General features: G+C 42.1%; 1 protein-coding gene across 5 annotated transcripts in view; it reads right to left on the bottom strand.

Moving 5' to 3' along the window:
* Afti (aftiphilin) overlaps positions 1-4,038 on the bottom strand; it is a 223,700-nt gene extending 219,662 nt beyond the window's left edge. For all 5 annotated transcript variants that reach the window (XM_070095388.1, XM_070095390.1, XM_070095392.1 and 2 more), the window contains exon 1: positions 3,924-4,038. The gene's annotated coding sequence lies outside the window, so the exon portion shown is untranslated. The remainder of the gene's footprint in view (positions 1-3,923) is intronic.
* Between the last annotated feature and the right edge of the window lie 9,431 nt (positions 4,039-13,469).

The following is a 13,469-nucleotide window of genomic DNA, read 5'->3' as shown; positions in this document are numbered from 1 at the left end:
GAACATAAGAAAGGAGGCACACTGCAGGAGGCCTGTTGGCCCATACTAGGCAGGTCCTTTACAATTCATCCCACTAACAAAACATTTGCCCAACTCAATTTTCAATGCCACCCAAGAAATAAGCTCTGATGTGAAAGTCCCACTCAAATCCAACCCCTCCCACTCATGTAATTATCCAACCTAAATTTGAAACTACCCAAAGTCCCAGCCTCAATAACCCAACTAGGTAGACTGTTCCACTCATCAACTACCCTATTTCCAAACCAATACTTTCCTATGTCCTTTCTAAATCTAAACTTATCTAATTTAAATCCATTACTGCGGGTTCTCTCTTGGAGAGACGTCCTCAAGACCTTATTAATATCCCCTTTATTAATACCTATCTTCCACTTATACACTTCGATCAGGTCTCCCCTCATTCTTCATCTAACAAGTAAATGTAACTTAAGAGTCTTCAATCTTTCTTCATAAGGAAGATTTCTAATGCTATGTATTAATTTAGTCATCCTACGCTGAATGTTTTCTAACGAATTTATGTCCATTCTGTAATATGGAGACCAGAACTGAGCTGCATAATCTAGGTGAGGCCTTACTAATGATGTATAAAGCTGCAGTATGACCTCTGGACTTCTGTTGCTTACACTTCTTGATATAAATCCCAGTAATCTATTTGCCTTATTACGTACACTTAGGCATTGCTGTCTTGGTTTAAGGTTGCTGCTCACCATAACCCCCAAGTCCTTTTCGCAATCTGTATGGCTAAGTTCTACATCATTTAACTTATAAGTACTAGGGTTATGGGCACTCCCGAGCTTCAGAACATTGCATTTATCTACACTGAACTGCATCTGCCACTTTTCTGACCTGGAGAGGGGTTTACCTGGAGAGAGTTCCGGGGGTCAACGCCCCCGCGGCCCGGTCTGTGACCAGGCCTCCTTAGGTCAGTGTCCCAGGATGCGACCCACACCAGTCGACTAACACCCAGGTACCCATTTTACTGATGGGGAACATAGACAACAGGTGGAAAGAAACACGTCCAATGTTTCTACTCTGGTTGGGAATCGAACCCAGGCCCTCACCGTGTGAAGCGAGTGTTAACCACCAGGCCACCAAGAATAGAGTTTGTTTAAATCCTCCTGAAGTTCCATAACATCTATGTTTGAATCAATTATCTTACCTATCTTTGTGTCATCAGCGAATTTGCTCATATCACTAGTAATTCCCTCATCAAGATCACTGACATATAAACAACAACGGGCCCAAGACTGATCCCTGTGGAATGCCACTTGTTACAGATCCCCACTCAGATTTAACCCCATTTATAGACACTCTCTGCTTCCTGTCTGTGAGCCATGACTCGATCCACGAGAGCACTTTTCCCCCAATGCCATGAGCTGCCACTTTCTTTAACAGTCTATGGTGCAGAACTCTATCAAAAGCCTTACTAAAATCTAAGTAAATAATATCAAATTCTTTATCGTGGTCAACAGCCTCAAAAGCTTTACTGAAGAAAGTTAATAAATTAGTTAGACAAGACCGGCCTCTTGTGAATCCATGCTGAGTATCATTAATCAAGCTGTCACCTGAGGCTTGTCATTGTAGTAACTGTCACCTGAGGCTTGTCACTGTAGTAACTGTCACCTGAGGCTTGTCATTGTAGTAACTGTCACCTGAGGCTTGTCACTGTAGTAACTGTCACCTGAGGCTTGTCACTGTAGTAACTGTCACCTGAGGCTTGTCACTGTAGTAACTGTCACCTGAGGCTTGTCACTGTAGTAACTGTCACCTGAGGCTTGTCACTGTAGTAACTGTCACCTGAGGCTTGTCACTGTAGTAACTGTCACCTGAGGCTTGTCACTGTAGTAACTGTCACCTGAGGCTTGTCACTGTAGTAACTGTCACCTGAGGCTTGTCACTGTAGTAACTGTCACCTGAGGCTTGTCACTGTAGTAACTGTCACCTGAGGCTTGTCACTGTAGTAACTGTCACCTGAGGCTTGTCACTGTAGTAACTGTCACCTGAGGCTTGTCATTGTAGTAACTGTCACCTGAGGCTTGTCAATGTAGTAACTGTCACCTGAGGCTTGTCATTGTAGTAACTGTCACCTGAGGCTTGTCATTGTAGTAACTGTCACCTGAGGCTTGTCACTGTAGTAACTGTCACCTGAGGCTTGTCACTGTAGTAACTGTCACCTGAGGCTTGTCACTGTAGTAACTGTCACCTGAGGCTTGTCATTGTAGTAACTGTCACCTGAGGCTTGTCATTGTAGTAACTGTCACCTGAGGCTTGTCACTGTAGTAACTGTCACCTGAGGCTTGTCATTGTAATAACTGTCACCTGAGGCTTGTCACTGTAGTAACTGTCACCTGAGGCTTGTCACTGTAGTAACTGTCACCTGAGGCTTGTCATTGTAGTAACTGTCACCTGAGGCTTGTCACTGTAGTAACTGTCACCTGAGGCTTGTCACTGTAGTAACTGTCACCTGAGGCTTGTCATTGTAGTAACTGTCACCTGAGGCTTGTCACTGTAGTAACTGTCACCTGAGGCTTGTCATTGTAGTAACTGTCACCTGAGGCTTGTCACTGTAGTAACTGTCACCTGAGGCTTGTCATTGTAGTAACTGTCACCTGAGGCTTGTCACTGTAGTAACTGTCACCTGAGGCTTGTCATTGCAGTAACTGTCACCTGAGGCTTGTCATTGTAGTAACTGTCACCTGAGGCTTGTCACTGTAGTAACTGTCACCTGAGGCTTGTCACTGTAGTAACTGTCACCTGAGGCTTGTCACTGTAGTAACTGTCACCTGAGGCTTGTCACTGTAGTAACTGTCACCTGAGGCTTGTCATTGTAGTAACTGTCACCTGAGGCTTGTCATTGTAGTAACTGTCACCTGAGGCTTGTCACTGTAGTAACTGTCACCTGAGGCTTGTCATTGTAGTAATGTCACCTGAGGCTTGTCATTGTAGTAACTGTCACCCGAGGCTTGTCACTGTAGTAACTGTCACCTGAGGCTTGTCACTGTAGTAACTGTCACCCGAGGCTTGTCACTGCAGTAGCTGTCACCTGAGGCTTGTCATTGTAGTAACTGTCACCTGAGGCTTGTCACTGTAGTGACTGTCACCTGAGGCTTATCACTGTAGTAACTGTCACCTGAGGCTTGTCACTGTAGTAACTCTCACCTGAGGCTTGTCACTGTAGTAACTGTCACCTGAGGCTTGTCACTGTAGTAACTGTCACCTGAGGCTTGTCACTGTAGTAACTGTCACCTGAGGCTTGTCACTGTAGTAACTGTCACATGAGGCTTGTCACTGTAGTAACTGTCACCTGAGGCTTGTCACTGTAGTAACTGTCACCTGAGGCTTGTCACTGTAGTAACTATCACCTGAGGCTTGTCACTGTAACATACCTGTGACAGGTATACAGTAATAAGTAGCACCAATAACTTTAGTGGCTTTATTTGTGCTTAACAATATTTTATCACATATAAACTACATTTTGTATAATACACAAAGCAATCATTCTTTTTTGTTTAACGTTGTTTAACTGGTGTAGAGAACAATAGGCAACTACAAAGGATAATTATATTATAGTCAAAAAGAAGCGCTAACCCACAAGGGCTATACAGCGCTGCTACAAAGGATAAGGTATTGTATATTAATGGTAACATTTTTATATGCTGCGTAACTAAGCGAAACTTTAACCATCGAGGAACCACAAGTTGATATAGTAAAATATATAATCTTATGAAGTGTATATGTTATTACTGTCTCTTGCGGTGTGACAGACTGACTGTACAGTCGCAATATTGACTAATTGATTTTCTTGCTTAATCATCTTATTTTACATCTTATTTTCATTAACAACAATAATGAACAGGTCCGTAAACATACTCCAGGTCCAAGATAAACTTTGAAAATGAACATACCGAAATATGAGAAATAACAGAGAAGAACACTGTTGCTACTGCTCTTGCCAGCTGTTTTCTCCTGTAGTTCCGTTCCTTGTTCCTTGAATATCACAAGTAACCATTGCTATGTACACTTCTTACAGGACCTTAAATATTTCTATATTATTTTGGTTTAATTTATAATTTACAGTTATGTGTAGTAAAACGCATTATATGAGTTATAAAATATATAACCCAGATAATATACTAAGTGCCAGGGAGAGAAACATGAAACGCAGTTGGACTATTTTGTACAAATATATCAAGAATTTAATTTCAAGTCATTATACCTATGCATGTGTAGGCTGAATATGAATTAGAAAAATAACGTGAATAACAATCATAGAATAATAATAATAATAATAATAATAATAATAATAATAATAATAATAATAATAATAATAATAATAATAATAATAATAATAATAATAATAATAATGATAATAATAATAATAATAATAATAATAATAATAATAATAATAATAATAATAATAATCTTCATATAGGTTGACTTGATATGGTTTTACACAGTTTTACATTTACACAATGGTTTCAGTGACCACATATTTTGTTTATACATGTAAAACGGGGCCAGGAGCTGTGAGTCGACCCTTGTAACCACAGATAGGTGAGAACACACATGAAGAATAAAGAAAAATATAACTACATGTGTTTCAGTAGCTCCGCGATCCAAGAAATGCACCCCCGTATCTCACAAGCCCATCCCTCTCTACTCAGTGCACACACAAGTTACTATGTATGATAATTGTACCTATGGAAAATTTTATAGGGTGATTACCTTTATGTACCTCAACATTACATGCTTACAAGTAAACTCATTGGGAGACAACCATATTGTTTACCGTAGTCACCCCGTGTAGACATGTGAGAAAACTTAACCACCCCTGGTCACGGCAAGTGGTTCCTTCGACCTCACAATCTTATCCATATCTATCCGAGACCAGTATGGATTGGATAGCACCCACAAGTACGGTGCTACTAATTAATTGTGGACTGTATAGATTATATTAGTTTAACTGAATGAAGGGGGGTGGGGTAGGTTACACATGGATATATCCATCAAGGAAAACACTTGTACATAATCTCACCACTTACCAGATATTCTCTGGTGGTCACTTGATGTAGCTGGATCACCCATAACCTATCCAATTACAACATACCTAACTGGCCAGTATCAGTCTGCTATAACTAGAAGGGTTACTTAACTGTGGGTGATTGATACTCCTTATTCCCTCCATTCACCATCTCATTTCGATGTCCTGCTACACCGACACGGTTCTTATTCCAGCAGGACGAGGTATCCGTCGGTTTGTCCCGGTTTAGAAGTCGTGATTCCATAAAGCTTCACTATCCTCGGTACGAGAATCACGCGTTCACTCGGAGCAGGGCGATCTATTTCACATCCCGCATTCTCTTAACTCAATGTTATTATCACTGATTACATTACCATTCACAAGACAATTTAACGTCTCATAATTATTATACACATTAGAGGCCACTCCATTAAGATCTGAGGCCGATGAGTGAGGATTAACACACGGGTATTTCCCCTGGACACACACCATGGCCGCGCACCAGTCACACCCGGTCGAACCATTATTCACTAATTTTACCACCTTTTTATGGTGGTCCCGTAAATCACGTTCCCTCACTCTTCACCAGGAACAGTTACGACACTTCCTATTATGAGGTGAGGCCCATATTAATCCTTAGGCCGCCGTGAACGCCAATTTCCTGATCCCAGGTTTTCACAGCCTCCTCACTACATTCAAAACACTGCCGCCCCCTCGTGCCCCTGTTCGACCTATATCCCCGCACATCTGCGCAGGCGCAGCGGGAACCCAGTTGGTTCCTTACAAAATACAAATACATTTTGACCCAAGTCAACACATTAAACACTTATTAGGCACTATAGCTTCGGAAATTAAATAATTTCCACACTGCGGCCGGGCGGAAGTCGTTGTTAGACGACTTAAATTGCGTCTTCCTCCAGGAGACGATTCCAGCCCTCTCTAGATTGCGCTGCTGTTTTCCTAGTGGGTCTTACTACAATTTCTTCTTGCATTACTCGGTCAGTGTCTTCAATATCACTCGTTTCACTTTCCCTTAGATTTCCATCTGCACTGGATTGAACATCATTTAATTCTAAGGGAATTAATTTATTAATGGTACGCAAACTTTCTTGACCACGACACAACACTTTGACGTTTCTGACAACACCTTGTGCATCTGGGTATAATGTAACTACCTTGCTCAGAGGCCACAATGTTCGATGTTGTTCAGTATCAATTAACACAATGTCACCTGGTTGAATGTTCTGTCAGTTTACTGCCTCTGGCGCACCATAAAAGTGTTCACGTAGTGTAAGAAGATATTCTTTACGCCACACATCGGACCAATGAGTAATCACCTTATTTAACATCTTGAACTTATCACTCAACATGGTCACGTTATTGTAATCCTCATCACTTCCCTCGGGATTATCTCTATAGATAGGTGCAGCTTCTAACCTTCGTCCGCATATTAGGTGAGAGGGAGTCAGGATCTCCGCGTCAGGAGTGTCGCTCATGTATGACAGAGGGCGATTGTTTACCCGATTCTCTGCCTCCACCAACACTGCACGGAATTCCTCCAAATTAATTCTCTTCCTGTGTAGCACCTTATGAAGACATCTTTTCACTGTACCTATCATTCTTTCGTACAGTCCTCCCTGCCAAGGGGCTCTGGGAGTAATAAATTTCCAGACACACCCTCGCTGGGTCAACAAAGACTGTACATCATCACTCTTATTTAATTCCATCAAGTGTTGAGCACCAGCTACAAAATTGGTGGCATTATCTGAGATCATCAATCTTGGACAGGATCTCCTAGCTGCAAATTTCCGGAACAGCTGTATGAACTGTTCTGCAGACAAGTCCTGAGCCACTTCTAGATGAACAGCCCTAGTAGCTGTACAAGTAAATAGACATACATACACCTTCAAGGGAACACCATCTGAAGTACCTGTTAAAATGATTGGCCCACTATAGTCCACTCCTGTCACATCAAATGGTTTTACCAACTGCACGCGCTCCTTGGGCAATGGTGGAGGACCTGGGTACATGTAGGTTCTGGCATCCACCCGGCGACATATTACACACGACTTGATAACCCTTTTTACACTTTGCCGTCCTTGTGGAATCCAGAAGGTTTCCCGAATACAGTTTAAGGTATCCTGTACCCCACCGTGCATCACGTTATTATGGGCATTAAAGACAATCAAGGTTGTCAGGTGATGAGTTTTGGGCAGCAAGATAGGGTGCTTAGCATATTCCCCCAATTCAGCATTTTGTAACCTGCCTCTGCACCTAATTACATCATACTCTAAATACAGCCCCAGCTTTTCTATTATTGAGCTTTTCACAATTTTTCCCTCCATCATTAATTTAATTTCATCCCTGTAGGTTTCTTCTTGTACCCTCTGAAGCCAGTATTTCAGGGGATGGGGAAAATTATATGAGATATTCATCTTACTTATAAATTTAAACACTAACCTTGTCACGCTAATCAGCTTGGGTAAGGAAGAATACCTATTAATGTCAATGGCTAAGGAGGGACTACTGACTGGAGCGGTGCTCACCGTAATTTCGACAGGAGCAATATGTGCCTTTTGCACCGGCCAGTTAATTTTGTCCACCAGCCAACTTGGCCCTTTAAACCACGATAAAGCACTCACAAATTTTTCATAAGTCAAGCCTCGAGACAAGAAGTCAGCCGGATTCTCGTCACCAGGAATGTGATTAAAGGTTAACATATGCTGACCCAAACTGTTATATTTCTCCTGCATTTGATTGATTTCAGCGACTCTGTTTGGTACATACACAATCTTACTGTTACCATTACGAATCCATTGTAAGGATACCTCGTTATCAGACCAAATTACGGTGTCGCTGATATATATCTCTCGCAATTTATTTCTTATATAATTGGCTAATTTGACACCTACATAAATGGCCGTTAATTCCAACTGAGGTAAGGTACGTGATTTGATTGGAGTCACCTTAGCCTTAGACATAAGAGAAATGGCATTATTACATTGAAGGTAAGCGACTGCTCCATATGCTAATTTCGAAGCATCGCAAAAAATGTGGAGTACATTTTCTCCATCTTGACTGGTCACATTACGTGGGAACTCCAACATTGGTAATTTTACATATTCACCTATTAGTTCTTCCCACCTTTCAACAAATTCCTCAGGTAGGGTTTCATCCCAAGCACATTTAAGCTTCCATGCTTCTTGTATCAACAATTTTCCTCTTATGGTAAGTGGGGACACTAAGCCTAGTGGATCGAAGCATTTTGAAACTTCCGCAAGTAAGACTCTCTTGGTTAATTTATTGGGCATGCTGTAGTTATTAGACTTTAACGATAACAAGTCTCTCTCTGTGTCCCAAGTCAGTCCCAGCACATTACTATATTTAGACACTTCAACTCCAGGGTTGTCTTTATTTATTTGAGCCCTTAAACTGGACGAATTACTGTTCCATTCCCTCAGGGGCATATTTGCACCTTGCATTGTTTCATTAGCCCCTTCATATATGCTCATTAGCTCCTCTTCGGTAGACGTCACCCCCAGGAAATTGTCCACATAAAATTGTTTACCCATTACTCCACTCAGTGGACCACCCGTACGCTTAAGGTGTGCATTTATCGTTGCCTGGAGTAGGAACGGACTGGAGGTAGCACCAAACAATACACTCCTGAAGCGAAAAGTCTTCAGGGGACTAAGTGGGTCATTAGGATTCTCGGGCCATAAGAACCTAGTGCAATCCCGGTCAGCCTCCTGCAGACCCACTCTCAGGAAAGCTTTACTTATGTCCGCCGTAAAGGCATAATTCTTCACCCTGAAGTTTAATAATATGTCTCCCAGTTTTTCCGTCAACGACGGACCTGTCATCAAACAGTCATTCAAACTAGGTACATTTTTGTTACTCCTGGCACTACAATTAAACACAATCCTCAGAGGAGTGGTCTTAGAATCCTTCTTCACTCCGTGATGTGGCAAATAGTGACCATAAATCTGGGCTTGCTCAGGAGGTACCTCCTCTATGAATTTATTATTTAACTGCTCATTAATTATATCATCGTAAGCAGTCAACAGTTCTGGTGTCTTGCTCAGTTCGTGGAGCTGAGCCTTTAATTGTCCATACGCCATCCGGTAATTAGTTGGTAGGTCTGGATGGTTCAGCTTCCACGGAAGTCTCACCCAGTATTGTCCAGATTCAAATTTAACATCCTTCTGGTATTGTTCTTGAGTAAAGGAACCATATGGACTTTCTTCATTTACATTGATCCCTATGCTGTCCAATTCCCATAATTTATACACAGGTTCAACTTCATCCTCTATTGAAGTATATTTATACTGGGGTGATACTTCATGAGTAAGACACACCGTAACTGTATTTATGGCGTCCTCCAGTCATTCATTATCAGTACGAGGAAGCCTGCCATACATCACGTGACCTCCTGCGGTCCTTAGAAGGGTGACTCCGCATTTCTTTGTCATACCCTTTACAAAGGTGGCATAATGGTCACTACCTATCAAAATATCTATTGGCCCCACAGAATCATTATTTATACCAGAAGGTGCCAAATTTACCTTACTTGAAAGCCTTTCAGCAGCGCTACCAAGCCCTATTGTAGATATTTTCTCTGGGAGCCTATCCACAATTACGGCATTAATACGTTTTCTCTCATTGCCCAGCCTGACAGTTACATAAACAGTGTCGTATGACTGGGCCTTCTTATTCGAGAGAAAGCCAGATAGCTTGAGTATAGCAGGATCTCCCATTTGTACCTTCATCCCATTAAGGCAATTACGTTTTATGAAGGTACGTTGTGATCCCTGATCCAGTAATGCTGTTACAGTTTTGGATTTACGCCGTTTATCATTAATCACCACATCCAACACAGGTAAAGCTACCTCAGCTAGGCCATCATTACCGACATTAGCTGCAATCTTTACGTTGGCTACTGTTGTGTCCGGGTTATTATCACTATCAGTACTATTGTTACCATCATTACGATTGGATCCGCCCTTACACATAGCTATGTGGTGTCTTCCCGTGTTACACTGATAACAATAGTGCAAGTTAGCACGGCAATCCCTTACATTATGATTTCCTAGACACCTGATACATCTAGCAAGCTCTTCCAATCTTTCCACTTTAACATCCCATGAATTATAGGCATTACAGTTCTTAGAGAAATGAGTACCGTTGCAGAAGATACAATCTCTCCTTTCTTTGCCTGACCTCTTATCAACTGGGCTACCCTTATTGTGGTACTTCCTCCTCTTGCTTTGATGTGGAGAACCACTATTACTGGCCCCTGTCACTTGATATGTGCCTACGTAACTCCGTTTAGTAGGTGACTTTTGATTATTGATATTAGGATAAAGTTTCCTTTTGTGGAACTTGACAGGTGCACTGGGGTCTGTAGACGTGGTATTCCTAGAGGTAATGGGTTGGCTGGTCTGCAGTTGGACAATTAGCTCCTGCAGGCCCACTCTTATTTCTTCCAGCCCGAAGTAACCCTTGTGATATCTGTTAGATAGCCACTCTACTGTCTTGTGGTTCAATTTATTCTGAATCAAGGCGCTCAACAACCACTCTGCTCCCTCCAGATCATATTTATTACTCAAGGTCTTAAGAGTGCTTTCCAGTTTGATCCTAAATTGCTGTAAGCTGTTGCGGTTGTGATCTGGAGCCTTCAAACTAGCCAAATTAGCTACTAGATCCAACCTACTTTGCTCCAAGTTACCGTAAGTCAAGTCAACTGCCTCACTATAGGAGTCATCTACATTTGGGAACGCTTGTATGAGAACATGCGCATCTCCCCTTACTTGTCCCTTTAAATAGCACAATTTGGTAACACTTGCAAGATCACTCCTATCATGTACGACTGCTTTAAAGATAGACCAAAACTCCTCCCAGTTTTCTCCCGGATTAAACACAGGCATGCATAATTCTGGGAGTTTTGGTAGACACCTCTGATTTTCCTTACTAGGTTGACCAACAACATTGTTTACACCCTTTACCTTCTCCAAAGCCTTAGTTTTGCAGGACACAATGTTGTCCTCCACTTCATAATATTGATCCAGCAGCCGCTCCCTTTCAGCATCATCTGCACAATTCACCAGAAGATCGCTCTCACAGTCCTTATACCACAATCTATATGACTCATATCTATTTTCTAAGGCATCTAGGTGTAGCTTTAATTCATCAGGGTTTACCGTTTCTTGTCTCATTAACTCCATACACTTGTTGTATGATTTAGTAACATGACCCTTCCGAGCTTGTAGTGACGCTTTCTTTGCTTTGGCATCCATGGACTTGCCAGCCACACTAACTTCCTCAGACCCAGCCATGGTTAGGGAATTATTAATCACCAATTATACAACTTAAGTAGACACCTTGTGAGAGTAATTCTTGCACTTTACTCTTGTATAAATCCTAGCCACCCATGTGCTAGTAATTAATTGGGCTAATTATCCTCCACCACACGACCGATTAAATTTGTGTACCCTATACCCACTTCCTTCAATCAGTCACTTAATTATTAAGTAATTAATTCAATTAATTTTTTACTGATTGCATCCGGTTCAGGAAGGACCAGCGGGCAGATATGGAAAATTTTATAGGGTGATTACCTTTATGTACCTCAACATTACATGCTTACAAGTAAACTCATTGGGAGACAACCATATTGTTTACCGTAGTCACCCCGTGTAGACATGTGAGAAAACTTAACCACCCCTGGTCACGGCAAGTGGTACCTTCGACCTCACAATCTTATCCATATCTATCCGAGACCAGTATGGATTGAATAGCACCCACAAGTACGGTGCTACTAATTAATTGTGGACTGTATAGATTATATTAGTTTAACTGAATGAAGGGGGGTGGGGTAGGTTACACATGGATATATCCATCAAGGAAAACACTTGTACATAATTTCACCACTTACCAGATATTCTCTGGTGGTCACTTGATGTAGCTGGATCACCCATAACCTATCCAATTACAACATACCTAACTGGCCAGTATCAGTCTGCTATAACTAGAAGGGTTACTTAACTGTGGGTGATTGACACTCCTTATTTCCTCCATTCACCATCTCATTTCGATGTCCTGCTACACCGACACGGTTCTTATTCCAGCAGGACGAGGTATCCGTCGGTTTGTCCCGGTTTAGAAGTCGTGATTCCATAAAGCTTCACTATCCTCGGTACGAGAATCACACGTTCACTCGGAGCAGGGCGATCTATTTCACAACCCGCATTCTCTTAACTCAATGTTATTATCACTGATTACATTACCATTCACAAGACGATTTAATGTCTCATAATTATTATACACATTAGAGGCCACTCCATTAAGATCTGAGGCCGATGAGTGAGGATTAACACACGGGTATTTCCCCTGGACACACACCATGGCCGCGCACCAGTCACACCCGGTCGAACCATTATTCACTAATTTTACCACCTTTTTATGGTGGTCCCATAAATCATGTTCCCTCACTCTCACCAGGAACAGTTACGACACTTCCTATTATGAGGTGAGGCCCATATTAATCCTTAGGCCGCCGTGAACGCCAATTTCCTGATCCCAGGTTTTCACAGCCTCCTCACTACATTCAAAACACTGCCGCCCCCTCGTGCCCCTGTTCGACCTATACCCCCGCACATCTGCGCAGGCGCAGCGGGAACCCAGTTGGTTCCATTCAAAATACAAATACATTTTGACCCAAATCAACACATTAAACACTTATTAGGCACTATAGCTTCGGAAATTAAATAATTTCCACAGTACCTATGTGGACCTGTACCTAAATAAACTTACAGCCAGAAACCTTCAACTAAGTAATATATATATATAAACATTGAAAGTTTTAAAAGAATCAAAAATTCACTCTCGTTATCTCACGAAAACCAATATCCCAGATTATACGAGCATGTATTTTTGAAGCCGCTCATAAAATATATTTTCAAGATATCAACGTTGAAAGTTTGAAGTCGATCGGATGATCCATTTACAAATTACTGTTTACCCAATTTCTTCCATGCAAGTGGCAAATTGGCATCTACATAGTGTGTGTGTGTGTGTGTGTGTGTGTACTCACCTATTTGTGGTTGCGTGTGTGTGTGTGTGTGTGTGTGCGTGAGTGTTAGGAGTGTGAGTGTGAGTGTGTGTGTGTGTGTGTGTGTGTGTGTGTGTGTGTGTGTGTGTGTGAGTGTGAGTGTGAGTGTGAGTGTGTCAGTGAGTGTGTGTGTGTGTGTGTGTGTACTCACCTAGTTGAGGTTGGGGGGGTCGAGTCCGAGCTCCTGGCCCCGCCTCTTCACTGATCGCTACTAGGTCACTCTCTCTGAACCGTGAGCCGTGAACCGTGTGTGTGTGTGTGTACTCACCTATTTGTGGTTGCAGGGGTCGAGTCTTAGCTCCTGGCCCCGCCTCTTCACCG

Source organism: Cherax quadricarinatus, chromosome 50 (assembly GCF_038502225.1).
Source record: "Cherax quadricarinatus isolate ZL_2023a chromosome 50, ASM3850222v1, whole genome shotgun sequence".
Classification (NCBI taxonomy): Eukaryota; Metazoa; Arthropoda; class Malacostraca; order Decapoda; family Parastacidae; genus Cherax; species Cherax quadricarinatus.
The sequence above is the reverse complement of the archived record's forward strand: the minus strand, read 5'-3'. Positions and strand labels throughout refer to the sequence as shown.